The sequence below is a fragment of the Microcaecilia unicolor genome, chromosome 1 (genome assembly GCF_901765095.1).
Source record: "Microcaecilia unicolor chromosome 1, aMicUni1.1, whole genome shotgun sequence".
Lineage (NCBI taxonomy): Eukaryota > Metazoa > Chordata > Amphibia > Gymnophiona > Siphonopidae > Microcaecilia > Microcaecilia unicolor.
This window is the reverse complement of record NC_044031.1, coordinates 227,649,324-227,672,287: the sequence shown is the minus strand read 5'-3', so window position 1 is coordinate 227,672,287 and position 22,964 is coordinate 227,649,324. Positions and strand designations below refer to the sequence as shown.

General features: G+C 45.6%; 1 protein-coding gene across 1 annotated transcript in view; it reads right to left on the bottom strand.

The window, feature by feature from the left end:
- RPRD1A (regulation of nuclear pre-mRNA domain containing 1A) overlaps window positions 1-22,964 on the bottom strand; it is a 308,972-nt gene that overhangs the window by 192,458 nt on the left and 93,550 nt on the right.

The following is a 22,964-nucleotide window of genomic DNA, read 5'->3' as shown; positions in this document are numbered from 1 at the left end:
ATTCTAATAGACTATATGTGGGAACATAAATGGCCCAGAATACACCTAGACCTAGAGAGACAGAAAGCAGTGGTCATGGGAATCAGTTTTGAATTACGCCTGCTGATGCCTGCCCAGACCAGACCCCCATGGGACTGGGTGACAATGGAAGTAAGAAAAACAATTCAGAATCTTCTGGATGAACTTAGTACGTTCAATCCTCCATATGGAATAGCCCAAGGAGGACGAAAACGAGGTCAAACAAAACAGTAACAAAACACACCACATCCCGACGGCTTCCTGACACAGGGGGCGAGATCCGGTGCCCCCCTGCTTGTTGATGTAATACATTGCAACCTGATTGTCTGTCCGAATTTGGATAATTTGACAGGACAGCCGATCTCTGAAAGCCTTCAGTGCGTTCCAGACCGCTCAGAGCTCCAGGAGGTTGATCTGAAGATCTTTTTTCTGGAGGGAACACAGTCCCTGGGTGTGAAGCCCATCGACATGAGCTCCCCACCCCAGGCGAGATGCATCCGTCGTTAGCACTTTCGTGGGCTGTGGAATTTGGAATGGGCGACCCAGGGTCAAATTGGTCCGAATGGTCCACAAGTGCAGTGAAGTGCGGCAACTGATGGAGAGGCGGATGACATCTTCTAGATTCCCGGTGGCCTGGCACCACTGGGAAGCTAGGGTCCATTGAGCAGATCTCATGTGAAGACGAGCCATGGGAGTCACATGAACTGTGGAAGCCATATGACCTAGGAGTCTCAACATCTGCCGAGCTGTGACCTGCTGAGACGCTCTGGCCTGGGAAGCGAGGGACAAGAGGTTGTGGGCCCTCGCTTCGGGAAGAAAGGCCTGAGCCGTCTGAGAATTCAGCAGGGCTCCTATGAATTCCAGAGACTGGACTGGCTGGAGATGGGACTTTGGGTAATTTATCACAAACCCCAGCAGCTCCAGGAGGTGAATAGTGCACTGCATGGACCGGAGAGCTCCTGCCTCCGAGGTGTTCTTGACCAGCCAATCGTCGAGATATGGGAACACGTGCACTCCCAGATTGCGTAGATACGCCGCGACCACCATGAGGCACTTCGTGAACACCCGTGGGGCAGAGGCGAGCCCAAAGGGCAGCACACAATACTGAAAGTGCCGTGTCCCCAGGCGGAATCTGAGATACTGTCTGTGAGCTGGTAGTATCGGGATGTGAGTGTATGCGTCCTTTAAATCCAGGGAACATAGCCAATCGTTTTTCTGAATCATTGGTAGGAAAGCATCCTGAACTTCTCTTTGACCAGATATTTGTTCAGGCCTCTCAGGTCTAGGATGGGGCGCATCCCCCCTGTTTTCTTTTCCACAAGGAAGTACCTGGAATAGAATCCCTGCCCTTCCTGCCCGGGTGGCACAGGCTCGACCGCATTGGCGCTGAGAAGGGCGGAGAGTTCCTCTGCAAGTACCTGCTTGTGCTGGGAGCTGAAGGATTGGGCTCCCGGAGGACAATTTGGAGAACCCACTGGTCGGAGGTTATTAGAGGCCACCTTTGGCGAAAAACTCCCCCCGACTGGCAGATCGTCCGGCACAGACACTTTGATGGCGGCTATGTTCCCATGGATCCAGTCAAAAACCCGTCCCCGGTTTTTGCTGTGGAGGCGCCGGGGGCTGCTTAGGCACACGCTGTTGACGGGAACGAGCGCGCTGGGACTGTCCCTGTGCCTGATGAGGCCTTCAGGCCGGCTGGGTGTACCTACGTTTGTTGAAGGCGTAGGGCCCAGCCTGCCTGGCCCGGGAAAAACGTCCACCTGCTGAGGTGGATGCTGAAGGTGCCCGGTGGGAGAGCTTGTCGAGGGCGGTTTCCCGCTGATGTAGTTGGTCCACCAACTGCTCGACCTTCTCACCAAAAATATTATCCCCCCGGCAAGGGACATCGGCCCTGGGTGCGGTTGTCCAGGTCAGAGGCACGCAGCCATGAGAGCCTGCGCATCACTATACCTTGGGCCGCAGCACGAGATGCCACATCACAGGTGTCATATATACCCCTGGACAGGAACTTTCTGCACGCCTTCAGCTGCCTGACCACCTCCTGAAAAGGCCTGGACTGCTCCGGGGGGAGCTTGTCGACCAGGTCCGCCAGTTGCTTCACATTATTCCGCATGTGTATGCTCGTGTAGAGCTGGTAAGACTGGATGCGGGTCACGAGCATTGAAGATTGGTAGGCCTTCCTCCCAAACGAGTCCAGAGTGCGAGACTCCTGCCCCGGGGGCGCTGAGGTGGTATCCCTCGAACTCCGTGCCCTCTTGAGAGCAGAGTCCACGACCGCCGAGTCATGAGGCAATTGAGGCCGCATTAACTCTGGGTCTGAGTGGATCCTGTATTGGGACTCCGCTTTCTTGGGGATGGTGGGATTAGATAAAGGTCTCAACCAGTTCTGAAGCAGTGTCTCTTTGAGGACATTGTGCAACGGTACCGTGGAGGACTCTCTAGGTGGTGATGGATAGTCGAGGACCTCGAGCATCTCAGCCCTCGGCTCATCCACAGAGACCACGGGGAAGGGAATGCAAATAGACATATCCCTGACGAAGGAGGCAAAAGAGAGGTTCTCAGGTGGCGAGAGCTTCCTCTCTGGTGAAGGAGTGGGGTCGGAGGGAAGGCCCACAGACTCCTCTGAGGAGAAATATCTGGGGTCCTCCTCCTCCCCCCACGAGGCCTCTTCCTCGGTGTTGGACATGAGCTCCTGTAGCTCAGACCTCAACCGGGCCCGGCTCGACTTCGAGGTACCGAGACCTTGGTGGCGTCGTCAAGCGGTGGACTCCCGTACCGGCGGGGATGAAGCTCCCTCCATCGACGTCGACTCCACCTGCGTGGCGGTCGAGACCGGCACCGCAAGCGGCGTCGGTGTCGAAGGCCTCGGCACCGGGCTAGAGCACGCCGACGCCTCCATCAACGGCGCCGAGGGCGCAAGCACCCCCGGCGCCAGCACAGTCTGGCGCATCAGCCCTTCCAGGATCCCCGGAAGGATGGCTCGGAGGCACTCGTCCAGGCCCGCTGTCGGGAAAGGCGATGGGGCCGGTAGAGGTGTCGGTGCCGGAAGCTGTTCGGGTCCAGGAGACGGCACCGAAGTACTGGTGCCCTGACGTAACGATACCTCTACCACCGAGGGGGAACGCTCCTCCCGGCGCTGCCGCTTCCTCGGCGTCGAATCATCTCTGGAGCCGGTAGCCACATGCGCCGTGGGCGACCGATGACGGTGCTTCTTTGTCTTTTTTCGGTGCCCGTCATCGGCGCTCAGCGGTACCGAAGAGGAGGAGGTAGATCCCCCCTCGGCCTCGAGGGATCGGGTCCGACAGGGTTCGGTCCCGAGGGCCCTTGGTAGAGGGAGTGACCGGGGCCGATTGCCCACGCGGCCGCTCACCCCTGCCATCTCCGGAAGACCGGCGGACCAACGGGACCTGTGCTCCTGGGGTCGGTGCCGATTTCGTGGACATTGGTACCGAAGATCCGGCCGTCGACACCGATGCCGTCGAAGTCGAGGGGCCGGCGCAAGTTCCGAAAAGACGGTCCCGAAGAACTTGCCTCGCCACCTGTGTCCGTTTCCGTAAACCGAGACATAAGGTGCACGTCTTGGTATCGTGCTCCGGCCCGAGGCACTGGGGGCACCAAGCGTGTCGGTCTGCGAGATATGCCGGCCACACCAACCACACTTCTTAAATCCACTCGGGACCTTCGAGGACATCGACGGAAAAATCGCGTCGGCGAAGTCAAAGTCGTCGATGGTGGCAGTAAAAATCACACCTCGAAAAATAACTCGACCGCGCAGCCACAAGGCCGTAACAAGACGCCCCCGCTAAAAGAACGAGGGGGAAACAAAGATTTTCTCTTTTTTTTTGAAACAAATTAAAATAGAGAAAAACAACGAAGAAGAAAACGATGAAGAAAAAAGACTCGCGGAAAAACGCGATCCGGTTTCCGGGGCTGACAGAGAGAGAGACGAACACGGCTCTCTCCAGCGTGGAAAAGAAAAGACTGAGCGGGAACGGTCGCGCACGGGCGGGAAGACGGCCGCGCGAATGCGCGGTGGGCGTGCCCTGCGTGCGGGACCGCCCGCAAAGTTTTGTTCCGGTTGGTGGGGGCTGCCGTGGACGTCAACCCAGTCGTGAGAACAAGCAGCCTGCTTGTCCTCGGAGAAGCTGAACTACAGTAGACAAACATTATTAAAACATTTTTGTACAGTACAAGTACAGGAACTTACCTAGTGTGGTCTGTTTTCTTAAAACAAACTGTTTGCTTCTTGCAAAATCAAGAATGTTTTGTAGCTGTAAAATTTTGATGCTGTCCACATCCTGAGTTTCTAGCCATCTCACATGATTTATTTGCTATAAACAGCCATACACACTGCTGAACCGCTGGATTTGTTAATTACCAGACTTCAGATGATTTAGTGCAGGTAACTTTTCTTGAGTAGACAATGACTTCCGCTTATGAGATGGTTTCTTCATGTACAAAGCTCACAACAAAGACAACGGAAGACAACACTGATAAGGAAAAATCCACCCGTGGTAGATTGCAGAACAGCACCGAGCAGACAAAGCCACTTGAATAAAGAGTTCACCCGTGGTAGATTCCAGAACAGCACCTGGAGCTGAAAAAAGCCGCGTTTATAACGAGTCCACCAGGAGCAGGAAAAGCTGCGTGGATAATGAACGCACAAAGACCCAACCCCAGCATAGCTAAACATTGGCAAGAAAGTTTTTCAAGCAGAGAAAGGGGTGAGCTCCACCCCAGCGTAGCTAGACATTGGCAGGAGAGAAAATGTCAGTAAAAAAAAAAAAAGGGAGCCAATACATGATTGTATTATAAGCGGGTTTGAGTTATAACGGTGTTCCACTATATTGTGATTTCAGTGCGGCTCAACTGCTATTTGAATGCTATGTCTATGACATAAGATTAAAATAAAAAGTGTCTTTAATTAATTTATTATAGTATTTATATCCTGCTTTTAATCCAAAGCAGAATACAATAAAAACATACATAAAATCAATAAAAGTATAACACAAGAAGCCGATCATAAGCTTCAATCTCTAACACTGTGTGCTAACCTATGAGAAAAGTCCATATCTAATCCAAGATCAGTCACCCCCAAATTGTTTCACAAAAAAATGTTTTCAAATGTTTTTTGAATTATAACCTATCAGGATACAATCTCAAATAACTTGTTAAGTGGTTCCATAAAGAAGGTCAGTCTTACTCTTGCACATATCCTTGCACCATCCTGGCACTGAATGGACCAACTTTGGAAGATGGTGGTTGCTGACCACTTGTTTCTAGGTTGCAAAGGAGTAGCCCGATCAGCAATCTGATGCCGTCAGACTTGTGAGTTCTTGTACCAAGTAGAGCGCTGCTGAGCCCGGTACTCGGACCAGGTTCTGCCTGGTGGCTGGACAACCCCGGGTTTCACCTGCCCTGACCACCGTTCCCCAGAGGTTGAGCCCCTAGGTGCGGGCGGCCTGCAGGACTTACGGGACAGAGCTGGAAGCTGGGTGATGAATGTATTGGCCAGGCAGTCAGCAGGTCAAGAGAGTAATCCAGGTACAAGCGGCAGTAAGTACGCAGGCAAGCGAGTAATCCAGGTACAGGCGAAAGTCAGTAGGCAAACGGCAGGCAGAAGGGTAAGCCAGGTACAGGCAAAGTCAGCAACGAGGGACCAGTAGATAAGAAGCAGACTACAGAGTTAGAAACACCTACCAAAGTAGAAGCCGAAGCATTGAGTCCAGGGAGAGCTCAGCTGATAAAGTGCTGGCACTCTGACATCAGCAGGGAGAAGGGGCACAGCCATAGGACAAGAGCAGGGGAAGGAGGAACCAGAAGACCAATAGGAGAGAAGCAAGGGAAGCTACTCCAGAAGATAAATTCTGACAAAGAACTCTGTACTTAGTCCTTAGTTTGGATTGGTTACCAGAACAAGGTTTAGAGCTTCTGCAGATAGTGATGAGGCCTAAAGCACTACTGCTGCCTTGAAAAAGCATGGCCAACAAAGCACCTTCTCAGGTGAGAAAAACTGCTTCAGATTCCTTGTTTGCAGAAGTAGGGTTGGAGAGATTATGCAGTGTTGAATGGTTAAGGACATCCACAGCCTTCTTGATCTCTCTATGAAGAGATTCCTTCTGGTATAAGGCACAATGAAGCTTTCATGCACACATTCATGAAGTCCAGATGCCTGAAGTCATAAGATTCTGTGCTTTGGTACAGAGAGTTTCTTGATGCAGTCTCAGTGACAAATGCCAAACAGATAAGCTTTTTATGGAGCAAGATGGCGGCTGCCAGCTTTCAGCTTAGCAGAAAGCTTTCCTGCAATTTGGTTTACTCATTCCCCACATGAGGAAGAAAAGAAAGGGTAGCAGTGGGGCCAGTTATTTACCTAAGACTGCAGCCCCAAAGTTGAGTCCAATGGATCGGCATATTCAGCACCCACCACTGACTGGAAGCACCTGTAAGGCTGGCTAAAAAGGAGACTTCTGTAGTGTCATATCATTAAGCTCAGGCAAAGGGCAGGTTCTTCCTAACCCAGTGACCAGATCTCCCCTAGCTGGGGATTCGACGCTGTCAGTGCTCTTGCCCCATTATTTGTGGACTAAGATGTTGGGTGAATTGGAATTTATTTTATTTTCCTTCATTGAAGATAACTCCTTTGTTTCTTTTTACTTTGATATATTTGTATTCACCTTAATTTTTCCTATCAAGATTTATTCTTATAATATAATTTGAAATTTTCACAAACATTTTTTAAAATGCAGCTTTTCATATTTTTCACCTCAGCGAGTAGTGAATAGATTTCACCTTAATCCTCTTGAAGAAAGTGGTCTGCAAACATTGTTTCCGTTCCATATTAAGTGCTGGATTATGCAAGTCAGCTAGGATACCGTACCAAATTGGAGCATTCTGATAATGCCTCCTATCAAAATGGTCCAGATCAGACATTCATAACCTTGGCAACCATGGATGCTTCTTAGACTTCCTGGCATTTTTCAATGAAGCTGAGCACCAATCAAATCCTTCACCTGTCTGAAAACAATAATTGGCGTCCACTTTCTTATGGAAAAGTTATATATCTTACCTGATAACTTTCTATCCTTTAGTCCTATTAGACCAGTCCAAATGGGTTGTACCAGCGGATGGAAAAAGAGGAAGAAAATAGTTCTTGTGACTCGTCCCTTAAGGATACTATGCAGCATAGGATTTCGGTATTTCAAATGGGCAAGCAATGGTGCTCAAAATCTGCCTGATGGCCAACACTGAAACTTCAACACAAAGTGATTCAAATCAGGTCATAACCTTACCAACTAGTGAGGCATATACTCTGACATGCAGATAATTCATTGAGTCAGGAGACATGCAACATTCAATAGGTTAGGAAAAACTTAAAAGTAGAATCAGAGATATCTGAAAAATATAGCATGTAAGCAAAATAAAATTAATCAACCCAGGAGGGATTCTGGACTTGTATTACAGGACTAAAGGAAAAAAAGTTATCAGGTAAGATATAACTTTTCCTTCCACAGCATCCTATCAGACCAGTTCAGACAAATGTAGCAAAGCAATGCCCCCATCATAGGGCGGGACTAAAAGATCTAAACATTCAAAAAAAGAGAGAGAATTTTGCAAATAAACACATCATTGATCTTCCCAGTCTAATAAACTGACGAGAGATAAAATGGAATAGACTTAGAGGTCCTTTCCAGTGGTACCTAATAGACAGAACCAAGAGCAATCAGAAGGGCTCTGGAAAGACAAAAGGTATGGAAGAGAACGATGAAAGTCCCATAAGAATAAACAACAGAAAATAGCATTGGCAGACCAATAACAAACCATCTGTTTTCATTGAAAGTGTCTTTGAAGGCAACAGCCTAAGGCTAAGTCACATCTATGAAGGGAATATTGAAAATCCAGAGAAAGAAAATATAGGAAGAAAGCTATCAGGGGCTGAAAAACCATTATGCTTTCTTATCTACATCTATGACAACCAAGGCACCCTTCATTGAGAGTAAAGAAGGGAGACCAATGAGAAAAGCTATTGACTGACCTGGTGTCAGAGTGTGCTCTATTCAGATATGAAAATCAAAATATCATTGTAAGAGCAAGAAGAGGACATAACAGCCCTGAGACACTCAAATAGGACAACCCACGTTAGGAGGCTATTAATCTGAGAATAAGACTACAATATTAGAGAATTCCTGCAGTTGTATAACAGAAGTGGCTAATGCCAGTGCTATCTTGTTAGCAGCGTAAAACAGCAAGACTATTGAATCGCACAAGTAGGTGACCTTTATAGCCTGAGCCATATCAGTGACAGGCAAAACTGTATTAAATAGTTGTGCAAAGTAGATGAGGCAACCACCAAAAACCAACAAAGGCAGCCTACTAAAACAGTCATGCGGCATAAAGTAAATGCATCAAGAGATGTTATACCTGTAGCCGCAGTAGCTAGAGCTATAGACATGACTGCCAAATCTGGTGACAACCAGGCCATCACTAGAGCAGGAGTTAGAGGTGGCTGCGGTGGCTGGTGCAGTACAGGCAGCAGAGTAATAGAGGTAGCTTTGATAACTGGTGACATTGGTGGCTGCTGACTCTGAAGCTACATCTGTGGATGCTGCAACTGACATATGCATAGATGATGACTGATGCTCTCCTTATGGTTACCACAGTCAATGACATGCAGTCAGCTGCTGTCTGGGTACCACAAACAGCTAGAACATCTGATGCCATATAAGCAGGTTTAAAACTGTCATACAAGCAGCTTTCATAACTGGGCCATAAGACAATCGCTAGAACTGAGCTGCACAGGCAGCTGGTGCCATACCTGCTGCTGCATCAAGGCTACTAGAACAGCGCTATATAACTGACTTGGAACACTAGGACCGGTGAGCCTGACGTCGGTGCCAATCAAAATGGTAGAGACTATTATAAAGAACAAAATTACAGAGCATAGTCAAAAGCATGGATTAATGAGACAAAGCCAACATGGATTTAGTGACGGGAAATCTTGCCTCACCATTCTATTACATTTCTTTGAAGGGGTGAACAAACGTGGATAAAGGCCGAGCCGGTTGATATTGTGTATCTGGATTTACAAAAGGCATTTGACAAAATACCTCATGAAAGACTCCAGAAGAAATTGGAGAGTCATGGGATAGGAGGTAGTGTCCTATTGTGGATTAAAAACTGGTTAAAGGATAGAAAACAGAGAGTAGGATTAAATGATCAGTATTCTCAATGGAGAAGGGTAGGGGGGTTCCCCAGGGGTCTGTGCTGTGACTGCTGCTTTATAACATAGTAACATAACATAGTAGATGACGGCAGAAAAAGACCTGCATGGTCCATCCAGTCTGCCCAACAAGATAACTCATATTTGCTGCTTTTTGTGTATACCCTACTTTGATTTGTACCTGTGCTCTTCAGGGCACAGACCGTATAAGTCTGCCCAGCACTATCCCCGCCTCCCAACCACCAGCCCCTCCTCCCAACCACCGGCTCTGGCACAGACCGTACAAGTCTGTCCAACATATTTATAAATGATCTAGAGATGGGAATAACTAGTGAAGTAATTACATTTGCTGACAACACAAAGTTATTAAAAGTTGTTAAATCGCAAGAGGATTGTAAAAAATTAATTACAAGAGGACCTTACAAGACTCGGCGTCTAAATGGCAGATGACTTTTAATGTGAGCAAGTGCAAAGTCATGCATGTGGGAAAGAGGAACCGGAAATATAGCTACGTAATGCAAGATTCCACGTTAGGAGTCACCGACCAGGAAAGGGATTTCGGTGTCGTTGATGATACGCTGAAACCCTCAGCTCAGTGTGCTGCGGCGGCTAAGAAAGCAAATAGAATGTTAGGTATTATTAGGAAATGAATGGAAAACAAAAGTGAGGATGTTATAATGCCTTTATATCAGTCCATGGTGCGACCGCACCTCGAATATTGCGTTCAATTCTGGTCACCGCATCTCAAAGAAGATATAGTGGAATTAGAAAAGGTACAAAGAAGGGCAACGAAAATGATAAAGGGGATGGGATGACTTCCCTATGAGGAAAGGTTAAAGCGTCTAGGGCTCTTCAGCCTGGAGAAAAGATGGCTGAGGGGAGATATGATAGAGGTCTATAAAATAATGAGTGGTATGGAACGGGTAGACATGAATCGCTTGTTTACTCTTTCAAAAATACTAGGACTAGGGGGGCATGCAATGAAACTACAAAGTAGTAAATTTAACACGAATCAGAGAAAATGTTTCTTCACTCAACGTGTAATTAAACTCTGGAATTTGTTGCCAGAGAATGTGGCAAAGGCAGTTAGCTTAGCGGGGTTTAAAAAAGGTCTGGACGGCTTCCTAAAGGAAAAAGTTCATAGACCATTATTAAATTGAGTAGGAGAAAATCCACTGCCTATTTCTGGGATAAGCAGTATAAAATGTATTGAACGTTTTGGGATCTTGCCAGGTATTTGTGACCTCGATTGGCCACTGTTGAAAACAGGATGCTGGGCTTGATGGACCTTTGGTCTGTCCCAGTGTGGCAATACTTATGTACACGTACGCAACTGCTGAAGTTAAAGAACAAATTCAGCTATTTCAGCCACATAGCACAGCTGACTGCACTACTGTATAACAGAGATGGTTGTTGCATCTATGAAATACCAGTATTGTTCAACCCTGGTGGTTGTTGCAGGCACAGAACATAGGTGCCTGCTTAAGCTGAGTGGTACTGGTGATTGTTGCAACTATGAAACAAGCCAGTTAGTGCAGATAAGCAAACAGTGGCTGTTGCAACTACACAACAAAGGTGATAACAGGAGCAATACAGGTAGATGCTGCAAGACGGCTAGACTGGCAGCTACTTTAAGGGTGCAATACAGGTAGCTGCTGCTTTAGAAGAGCAATACAGGTGACTGCTGCTACAGGGGAGCAACCCAGAGGAGTACTGCAATTGTGTACTACAGGTGGCTGTTGCCATGGTGCAACCAAGATTGTTGCTGCAAATGTGGATGATGCCATCCCTTGCAACAAAGGTGTTTGGTGCCATTGTGTAATACAGGTAGATATTGCCACTGTGCAATTGCACAACCCAGGTGGATAACAGAACACACAGGGGCTGAGAAGCCCAGGAAGATATAGAAGGAACTGTAAACTATATGTGGAAGTGGAGTGGAGGAGTGGCCTAGTGGTTAGGGTGGTGGACTTTGGTCCTGGGGAACTGAGTTAATTCCCACTTCAGGCACAGGCAGCTCCTTGCGACTCTGGGCAAGTCACTTAACCCTCCACTGCCCCATGTAAGCCGCATTGAGCCTGCCATGAGTGGGAAAGCGCGGGGTACAAATGTGACAAAAATAAAATAAATAAAATAACCACATCTGAATGGAAAAAACACTGTGCAACCGGGCCAGCTCCGAATCATAAGTGGCTACCAACCTTCTTCATCTGCATTATTTCCATAACTGAAAAAATTAATGCAACTATCGTAAATCTGGCAAGCCAGATGAGTAACTCATGTTGAAACAGACTGCACCCATCAGCCAAAAGTTGAATTGTACAGCTTTGATCAGACAGGAATTTTATTTTTAATACTGTGATGGGCTGAGGAAGATAAGAACAGTTGATTCTTAGTAACTCCATAATGGAAAAACTAAACACAGTTAACTGCAATTAATAACTGACTGCTGCACATATGAACAGATTTACTTTAATTGATATTCAAATTAAACAGAGAGAAAGTAGTAGAATCTTTATCTTCTATTCAAGCAGCTACTGTAACAGTTAAGATGACTGCAAAAGAGTATGCAGCAATGAACAAAAGAATAGAACATGTCCTAGTAAGGGGTAAAACCCCTTTTTTTTCAAACTTGAGGAGAAATAATAAATGTCTAGATTTGTTTACTTTGTATCAGTCAGGAAACACTTGAAAAAACAAGCACCAGCTGACAAATGGAAAACGAGTGTTGGCGGGAAAAACTGTAACAATCTAGAACACTGAGGAAAATTTAATGTCACTCAAACAGGAGTAGTTAACCTTCCACACAGGTCTCAAAAAATATTTGCCGAGTATTGATAGTCACACAGAACATTTAACTGCTTATAAAAACTGGAAGGACAAAGGTTCCTCTCAGTAATCGCTACTGTGAGAAACAGTCAAGCCAAATACCAGTGAGAGCTTAATAAGGAATAGATACCAGAGCACTGAAATAACAAATAAATCAGAACAGGTTCAACAAATTCATAGTGACACAGGAGATGCTTGTGGTCCGAAAGCCCAGTGGGGGGAGGTAGGGAACTCAGACTTCTCTGAGATATACTTCAGCTCCATAAAACAGCTGCTTCCTTTTTTTTTTAAATTGGAGCTTATGACAAAGAAGGCACACCCAGCTCAACTGAAACCCAGGCAATAAAACTTGGGTTAGGAAATCCAGCCTAGGAGGGCACCACCAACTCGACAAACACAGCTGAGAAATTGGTTCAGGGGAAAGCCAAACAGGCACCTTCCAACTCAACTGAGACTCAGCATAAAACTGGCTCAGGAGCAGAAAACCCCAAAAGGATTAAAGTTCAACTGAAACTAGTTAGAAACCAGGTCAGGAGAAGGGCTGTTAGTCCCTCATCCATCCGCTTGGGGGACAGAAAAACACTGAATATTCTATGCTGCATAATACCCTTAAAGAGCGAGTCAAAAGAACATAAATTAATAAGGTATTAAGCCAGCTGTAAATGTTGTGTAGTTCCTCTACAGTACCTTGCCATATCATAAGTATATCATCAATATACCTTTGTCCTATTCACATTGTAGTTTTTTTCTTTATTGTTAAAGATTGTTGTTATTAGACACAACCCATTTGTCTGGACTGATCTGATAGGATGCTATGGAACACTATTCCCCACATACTCTTGCATAAGCTGGGAGAACAGGATCTGTCTCATTCCCTGGACCACTAAACTAACAGGGGAAACTAGAAACAAAAAAAAATTACTACTGTCTGTGTAGTCAATGTTAATGGAAAAAGATGAACTGAGTCATTCTATATAGTCACCAAAACACAGGAATTAGACGCACATACAGAAATGTTTGAGTCTTTACTAGAAAGCTCTGGAAGTGTTTTATATTGGTACAATGGGATATCATCCATCTGAGACATGAACTGCTCTGCCACAAAAAAATAATCTGTAACTTGGGATCTTATTTTTTACTTTTTGAATCTCCCCTCCTGTCCTCTTGTAAACCTTACATAAACATTATTCAGATTCATGAACTGAAGTATGGTGAGATTTATTCATACTTGTTACATTTTCTTTTGTTGCATTCTCCTATACTACTAGTCCAGCCACCCTTAACAACTCATTATCTAACTTTTGAGAAGCATACATACTGCTGGTTATATGGCGCCCCCCAAGTTTCATATAATCGTTCCTTGGAACATGATATGATTGGACTATATTCTTCTATTTTTTAATAATTTCTTATAGAAGTTGAAGAATTATAAAAAGCTGGGCTAAACAAATCTTGATCCTTGTATTGTGTTAACCTCTGGTTTTTTAATGTTAATTTTTTTCTATAGTGCCCCTTTTTATCATTTATTCATTTAATATATTGCTTCTAAATAAGCATATCTTGAAGCGGTTTACATTACATCAATAAAAAGGGGAAAAGGAAAAAAATTCCATTATTCAATATAAAAGAGAGAGTCAAACTAAAGGCTCAGCCAATCCAGACCGAAGCAATCGCACAGAAACAATCATATAATACTCAATACACACCATGGTCATTCAGTGTATCAATACAGCAAATTAGACAGAAACAAAGTGAGTATTAGGCAGTCTCGCTTGCCACACAGACCAATACCTGTGACTATGCTTTAAAAAAAAAAAGAGATTACCAATAAGCTCTTAGTTCATATTATCTTGGCACCATTTTTACTTTTGATGTCATTTTTCCTCTGGATTCCAATTGACACTTACATTTATCATTTTTTCTAGTTCTCAAGTTCTGAGCTTTGCTTCCAAGTCTCACATACCATTCATTATGACCTTCAGAGACTGGTAATATGCAAGTCTAAATTCCTATATCAAATCACATAGCTTAATAAATATATTCGCATTTCTATGATTTTTATTCATGTGACATGTTTTTTGTTCACTCAATTCTGTTATTGTCCATATTTTTTTTACATGTTCATAGTTTTAATTTTTGTTTTATACATTTGTTTAAACCCCAATGCAGGCAAATGCCAAAACACAGTCCTCGTTGGGTCATGTATTGAAGTCCGTCTTTCAACAGTTTTCCTGCAGTTCTTCATCTGGTTCTATGCCCAAAACCTACTATACACCAACTCTGCACCCCTTAGGAAACCACTGCAGAATATATCAGCAAACAATACTAAAATTACAATATACAAAGCTCAAAGAAAGAGCATACAGTGCCCAGAAGATACCCCAAGGCAGGCTCTGGACTAGTCTAGCAGGACTCAAGAAAACAGGTGTGAATACATTTCACATTTTTCATCATGTTAGATTAGACCAGACCAATGGTATGCACAAAAGCAATACCTTACTGGGAGGGAAAAGACAAGACCCCTAAAAGCAGTATACTTAAAATGCACCATCAAAGCCAAGTTCACTGCCCAATGCCTTAGCCACAGCTGTTTATGGGCCACCACACCAACACTACCAATTGAAATCAGATACGGATGAGGTCATAAAGAATATCTTCTACAAAGGCACTCCCTACGCCAAGCAAGCCACCTCCAGGGACTCTAGCAATTGCTCAGCCCATCGCAAAAGAGCTTGAACCATATATCCCCTGCACACAGATGCCTGCACCCCAGCTGCCAAGAAGGCAAAAGCCTGCTAGAGGAGCTGCTCCACATTTCTGTCATGGGAATCCTTCAGCAAAGAGATTCAGTCAACCGGAATAACCATCTTCTTTGTCACTGCCATGAACAGAGCATCCACATGACACATAAGGAATAATTTGTCCAGTTCTTGCCACAGGAGTGGATAGAGTCTGCTGAAGAGCTTTGTGCCTCGGATACTATCCTCTGGCCTTCCCATCCAGTTAGAACCATTTAAGACAGGGTCCTATGAAGCAGGAAGGCACTGGGCATCTCCAGAGGCCTTCAAGGATGGAACTCCCATCTGAGAGCTCCACCTGGGTGACAGACAGAATACAAAGGCCCGAGGTTACCAAGCCAGAAAGTTAACTGAGCTCCTCCTCCCTGAACAAAACAACCACTAGAAAATCCTCCTCCTGATCTGGACAGATGTTCCTCATCTCTAGGGAGACAATCTTCCACAGCAAGTCTTCAAAGAACTCTTCATTCAGCCCTCACAGTCCCCTAAAAGGTAAACAGATGTGAACAAGTTCAAACCACTGCTATGCTGCCTAGGCCTCTTGGACCCCAGACCTAGGGTGAGCCCCCCCCCCCCCCAATCAAAACTTGCTGGACACACTGCAATGATCTGAATCCACTCAGGCCCCAGAGGGCCCTCTCAACACTGCAGTATAGACTGGGTGGGAAGGGATCTCATCCACACCTGTGTGCTTTTGCCAGGATGGGCATGAGGTTTTGGGAAAACTGTTGGCAGAACTGACTGGCTAAGAAGCAAATTTGACACTACCTTAGGAAGGAATTTAGGATGTGTGCAGAGAACTACTCTGTTATAAGATCTTGTTTAAGGTGGATCCGCTACTTGAGCCTGTAACTCATCAACCATGAGCTGAAATGACTGCCACCAAAAATGAGACCTTCCAGGTCAGGTACTTCAGATGGCATGAATCAAATGGCTCAAAGAATTTTCATCTGCTGAGCGAGGACAAAGTTGAGGTCCCATGACACAGGCAGAGGTTTGATGGTGGGGAGCTTTCTCAGAAGAAAACCTTGCATAAAACGAACAAGAGGGCTTACCCTCTAAATGGTGATGGTGCAATTCGAGATGAACCCTTACAAACCTGGGTGTTTACACCAGACTCAGAGACATGTAGAAGGTTATCAAGCAGTTTTTGTGTAGAAGAAGTGAAAGGATCTAGGGCCTCGCCATCCTACCAGATGGTAAACCTCTTCGATTTAAAAGTATAACATATCTTAGTGCAATCTGTCCTGGAAGCCAGCAGGATCTTGGAAACACCCTCCTGCAGTTGAAAGGATGAAAATTCTACACTCTCAACAGTCAAATCTTGAGGGACACAGACTGGAAGAGACTCCTCATTCTACTAGCTGAAATTCAAAAAACACTACAGTCTCCAAGGTTCTTCGAAGGACAACTCCAGAAGAAGAGGGAAACAAATCCGTCATGGCCAATAAGATGTAATAAGGATTATGGTTCCGAAGTCCAGCTCCAGCTTAGTCTTCCCTATTAAGAGAAGCTGGAGGATACACATACAAAAGGCTCACCCCACCAGTCGAGGAGGAAGGCATATGATGCTAACATGCTGTGTGACCTGAGCCTGGAACATTTCTGAGGAACCTTGTTGTTGAGATGAGTGGCGAAAAATCCACCACAGGGGTGCCCCACTTTTGCAGAATCTGACGGGCAACGCCCATGCTAAGAGACCACTAGTGAGATTGCATTACCATGTTCACTCTGTCCACTAGACTGTTGTCCTTGCACAGGTACGTGGCCCTGAGCACCATTCCCTGCTGGGATGCCCACTGCCATATCCCAATAGCTTCCTGACACAAGGGTAGGAACCTGTATTCATACAGACAATCAGACTGCCATGTACTAAGAAAAATTAGCATGAACAGCCAATCTCAAAACAGCTCCAGGAGACTTAAGCAGACCAGTGACCCTGTGTGTAAAGTCCATCTACATGAGCATCCCATCCCAGGTTGGATGCATCTGTGATCAGTATCTTCCGCTGAGGAGAAATTTGGAATGGAAGTCCCAGAGTCAAATTGGTTCAAATTGCCCACCAGAGAAGTGACTGTGCCAACTCTAGGGTGACCAAGATAACATCCTCAAGGTTTCCCTGTGGTTTGACACTACTGGGAAGCTAGGGTCACTGAGTGCCTGGCAAATGAAGACATGCCATGCACTGTGGAGGTCATTTGGCCCCAACAACTTCAACATCTGCTGAGCCGTGATCTGCCGACTGTGCTTCACCAGAGTGTAGATGCAGATGAGAGCACCCGCCCGTACCTCAGGCAAGTAGGCTCAAGCCTGAACCATGTCTAGCAGGGCTCCAATGTATTCCAATTGCTGTACTGGGAGCAAGTGGGACTTGGGGTAGTTATAACAAACCCTAGTGACTCCAACACCTGAACAGTTCTCTACATTGATACTTGACCACCTTCCTTTGATGTAATCTTGACAAGCCAATCTTACAGATAGGGAAACACATGAACTCCCAGTCTGTGTACCAACACTACAACTACTGCAAGGTGATTGGTGAAAACACTGGGAGTGAACACAAGGTCAAATGGCAGAACACGATACTGGTAGTGGTATTTCCCCACCCAAAATTTGAGATACTTCCTGCAACTAGGACATATCTTGATGTGGGTATAAGCATCATTTAAGTCCAGAAAGCATACCTAATCGTTCTGAATCATGAGAAAAAGGGTGCCCAGGGAAATCACCCTAAACTCTTCTTTGACCAAGAATCTGTTCAAGGCCCTTAGGTCTAGGATGGGACCGAATCACCCCCCTCCCCCCCCCACCTTTCTTTAGGCACAAGTACTTGGAATAGAATCCCTTCATCCCTTGGTGGAATGGGTTCAACCTCATGGGCCTTTAGAACAGAGAAGTTTTTCTCTGAGAGCACTACAAAGGGGAAAGCTGAAGTTTTGACACTTGGTGGGCAATTTGGAAGAGGTTGACACCAACTGAGGAAGTAGTCTTCCTGGACAATTTGCAGAACCCACTGGTCTGAGCTTACAGAGAGCCACCTTCCTTGGAAAAATTTCAGCCTCCCTTCTACCTGTATATCATTTGGGATGGATACTTTTACTGGAGCCAGTCAAAAGCACATCCCCTGCTTAGACTGGAGAGCTGGCTAGGACTTCTGGGACTGCTGCTGCCAAGAATGGGAATGCAGAGGCTGGGCCTGCTGTGAAGGGCAGGATAAAGGAGTGCACATGCCTGTAAGTGTAGTAAGAGTTCTTCAGACTTCTGCCCGGAAACTTCCTAGAAGTGAGGCCACAGAAGCAGCAGGCCACGACGGTGGATTTGATGGTATCAGCTCTCTTTATGAGGTGCACCACCTCTTCCATGTTTGGTCCAAAAAGGTTATCACCTTGGCAAGATATGTCTGCCAACTTTTCCTGAACTGCTGGTTCAGGGTCCAAAACATGAAACCATGAGCATCTGCACATGCTGATACTTGTAGCAAGTCTGGATGCCACAACAAAAGTATCAAAAGTAGCCCGCGCCAGATGTTTTCTGAACTGCTTCTGCTTAGCAGCTTTCTGGTGAAGTTCTGCAGCTTGTACAGCAGGAGAATATCCACAAACTCAAGTACATTGCTCACCCAGTTCAAGTAAATGCTTGTGTAGAGCTGGTATGACTGGATACGGGAAATGAGCATCAAGCCCTGAAAAACGTTTCTCCCAAAAGATTCCAGAGTGCAAGAATCCCTACCAGGAGAATCTGAGGCATGGGTCCTCAAGCTTCTGAACTTTTTGAGAACAGATTCAACCATCATGAAATGGTATGGAAGCCATGGCTTCAAAGATTCCAGAGTGCAAGAATCCCTACCAGGAGAATCCGAGGCATGGGTCCTCAAGCTTCTGAACTTTTGAGAACAGATTCAATCATCATGAAATGGTGTGGAAGCCAATGCTTCTTGAATCTGGAAGCCTTCTAGACAAGGAGTCCACCTTCTTAGGTACAACCTGCACTGAGAGTGGGGTATCCCAATTCTTCAACTGTGTTTAAGGATTAGTCAAGGACGTCCATTTCAGCCCTGGGCTTATCCTCAACCTCAACCTCCAACTTAAATGGAACGGCCTCAGCCATTTCCCTAAAAAAAAAAAAAAATGGAGAGCTCCTATGGGAGACATCCTCCTCTCCTGCAGTGAAGAAGCGCATGAAGGTAGGCTAAGGGATCTCTCCTCCAAGAGGTCCTCTGGCTCTACATCAGATCCTCCAGGAGCAGTCCAAATCAGCAAAATATTCCTCATGAGAAGCCCGAGTCTGCTTCTGCCTCCGTCTACTGGGTACAGAGCCAGATTCTGGGAGGGAGTGCCGAGGTGCAGCTCCTCCTCCAATGGGCTTGAAAGGAGCACTGCATTAGTCGGTGCTGGCACAATGCCCAGCAAGGCACCAGAGTCAACGAACAGCCAACAGGCAATGTGTGCGGGTCTCCAGGATGGGCTAAAGCAGCATCAGACTGTAACATAGTAACATAGTAGATGACGGCAGAAAAAGACCTGCACGGTCCATCCAGTCTGCCCAACAAGATAACACATATGTGCTACTTTTTGTGTATACCTTACCTTGATTTGTATCTGTCTTTTTCAGGGCACAGACCGTATAAGTCTGCCCAGCACTAGCCCTGCCTCCCAACCAGCAGCCCCTTGATTTGTATCTGTCTTTTTCAGGGCACAGACCATATAAATCTGTGCAGCACTAACCCCTCCTCCCAACCACCAGCCCCGCCTCTGCATTAGTAATCATTATTAACATCCTACTCAAGTTCGCCCCTTACACCTACCTGCTGACAGAGGGGCTCAGACTATACTATTATACTCTATGGGGTAAATATTCAACCTGTGACAGCGATTTTTTAGCTGTCTCCTGCTTCATGCCTGAATATTCAATGATGGGCAATGTCCGGGCCTGACACTGAATAACATACAGGTAAGTGTGGCTAGCCACCATTTATTGGTTAAGGGCCAATATTTCAATTTCAATTTATTTGATATACTGCAAATTTTCAACAAAAAAAAAAGGGGCCCTTTTACTAAGACGTGTAAGCATCTACGTGTGCCCAAGGCGTGCCAAAATGGAGTAACTGCCCGACTACCGCGTGGCTTTTGAGGTAATTTCATTTTTGGCGCGTGTCCAATATGCGCGTCTGAAAAATAGTTTTTATTTTTGGGCACGCATAACAAACACGCGCCAAGTGGCATTTGGCACACGTAGGTCATTACTGTGTGAGTCTTTACCGCTAGGGCAACAGCTGGCGGTAAGGTCTCAGAACCAAAATGGACATGCAGCAATTTTCATTTTGCCACACATCCATTTTCATTAAAAAAATTTTTAAAGGCCTTTTTTACAGGCACGCTAAAAAAAATGGATCGGCCGCGCCCAAAACCCACACCTACACTACCGCAAGCCATTTTTCAGCGCACCTTTGTAAAAGGACCCCCCAGCAAGGCACCAGAGTTAACGAACAGCCAACAGGCAATGTGTGCGGGTCTCCAGGATGGGCTAAAGCAGCATCAGACTGTGAAAGCACCCTCAATGACTTAGTGTTATGCCGTTCCAAGATGCACCCAGTTCCAGCAGTAATATGACCCACAGACACTCCTTGACGGCAGTGTCTACAATTTTTAGCTATAAGCTATAAAGTTTTACTTCAGGTATACTGAATTATTTCCCATCCCCTTTCTCTCTTTTCCTATCAGCCACATGAAGGAATTTCTGGCTGGTCAAATGCTCTGATGGGACCTCATGTTGCTAAGGCAACTCAGATACCTGGTATATCTTGTTACAAAAGTAATTTACTGAAAGCAGGAATGGCAAGGACACCAACTGCAAGCTTCCAGCACATATGAAAGTCCCAATTACAAGTCTCCAGCCATATGCAGCACCTATGATTGGTCCAGAGTAGAGGAGAGGTGGATGCTCAACACAACCTATAAAACCATACGGCAGACAAAGGAACTCTGAAAAACTAGGCATATTTGGAGAGAGAGTTTCAGATCCATCTAATGGCCTATGGTTTTTCCTGAAGGGGTGCTCTCCCCCCTTCATAGAATCAAATTCTCTCTATTTAAGAATCTTTCTTTCATTTATTCTTACTTCCTTTCTTTCTCTCTGTTTTGTGACCTTTGTATGAGGAACAAACTCTTCTTCCTCCCTTCTTTAATCAGTCTAATTACTTATAATTACCAGAGGTACTGATGTTAGATTTTTTTAAGTTTGTTATAACTTGAAACTGATGTCTGATGCTGTGCTGGTGGGTGAGTAATTAAAAGACTTTTTTCCCTGATTCCGGCACAACTTTTTTCTATGACATTTTATAAAATTTGTAAGTTATTTAGAGAATAGCAAACCAAAATGAGCAGCCTAATACAGCAGGCATCGGTAAAAGCTGGGGCAGGGCTGGTGTGGAGACAGTCCGAGAGGATGTCGGAGACAAATTGGAGATGGGGGTCCTAGCTTTGTTGACATATCATCTGGATCTAACACACTGGCACCGCTTCTACGGATGGGGAGCGGTCCTCCTGGTGCCAACACTCCTTGGATAGCAGGGATGCAGTGCACTGGAACTCCTGGCACCATGCTTTGATGAGGACTGATGCTCCCTCACCTTCGCTCGTTGCCCAGCATTGGAGACCTTTGGTGTTAACGAGGATGATGAGGACTCCTTGTGAATCTTCAATGTGAGGTCCAAGGACGCTTGGCCCGAATGGGCGCTACCAGCACCTGACATCAAAGCTTGGGGAGACCTCCTCGATGTTGATGCATAGGCAGTTTCTGGTGCTGCTTCTGAAGCCATGGGAACCAATGCTTTCAATGCTGATGCCAATGGATCAGACCTCTACATGCAGAAAAGTTTCTTATGCAGGGCCTCACAACTTTTCTGGGTTCTCTTCTGCATTTGAGCCCACAATTAGAAGACTTATGGCCAGGGCCCAGACAGGTTATGTGCATGTCATGTGGACCAGTCACCAACATGGTCCTAATACAGTCTTTGCACCATTTAAACCCACTGGCAGGATTTTGGGATATCATGGAAAAAATAGCCGCAGCGAAATCAAATAGCTCAACTGTAAAATAATTTATTTCATTGTATTTATTTTTTTAAAATAAAAGTCCCGGCCGGGTGCTCAGGCCTACACCAGCAGCAAAAAAAAAAAAAAAAGGAAAGAAAGAAAATTGAGAAAGGCCAGGAAAGCAAAAATCTGATGAGAAAATGCACGGCAGTGATTAAAGAGATGTTTTCACTTCTCTGTAGAGAAATCAAAACTGCAAGGAGGAAGGAACGCATGTGTGGTGGTGGGGACCCGCCAATGGCTTCTAGAAACTACAGAATGCTGGGCAGCATCTGCACCAGGGCTCCGTCAGTGATATCACCCATGTGAGAATCCTGTGTCCTGCTTTTCCTTGGAGAAAATGAAAATAGTTTTTTTGCTCAGGCCTAAGCGGGTCACAAGCCATGCAAAGCAAAGAAACTGTACAGGCGCAAAACACTAAAGGGATTAAGGGAAAAATATTAGAACAGAAAAGATGAAGGGTTCTGTGCTCTCATGATAAACCCCAAAGTAGGAAGGCAAGAAAAAAAAAAAAAATTAGAAAACCACGTGTCAGACGTGAAAGAAAAACACACCTGAACAGTTCTGTGGAAAGAAAATAACTGATGGTCCAATGTCAGTAGGGCAGGCGGGAAGGCACATGTACATGTGTGGTCTGGTCTGTCAAAGACCTCAGAAAAGTTCTGAATGCTGGGCAGCATTCTGAACGCTGGGCAGCATCCATCCCGGGTCTGTCAGTGATGTCACCCATTCGTGATAACTAGTTGTCCTACTTATCCTCTGAGAAAAGCACATTTTAAAAAATTAAATGGAAAAAAAGTGTATTTTATTGAGCTAGGGCCCCCAAGGTATGCTAGCATTTTTAGCGTGCATTAAAATTAGCACACGCTAAACACTACAGACACCCATATATTCCTTTGGTTGTCTCCAGTGTTATCACGCACTAAAAACGATAGTGTGCCTATAAGGCGGCTTAGTAAACAGGACCCCTAAAGTTTTGCCGGACACGGTTGTCTAACTTTCCAT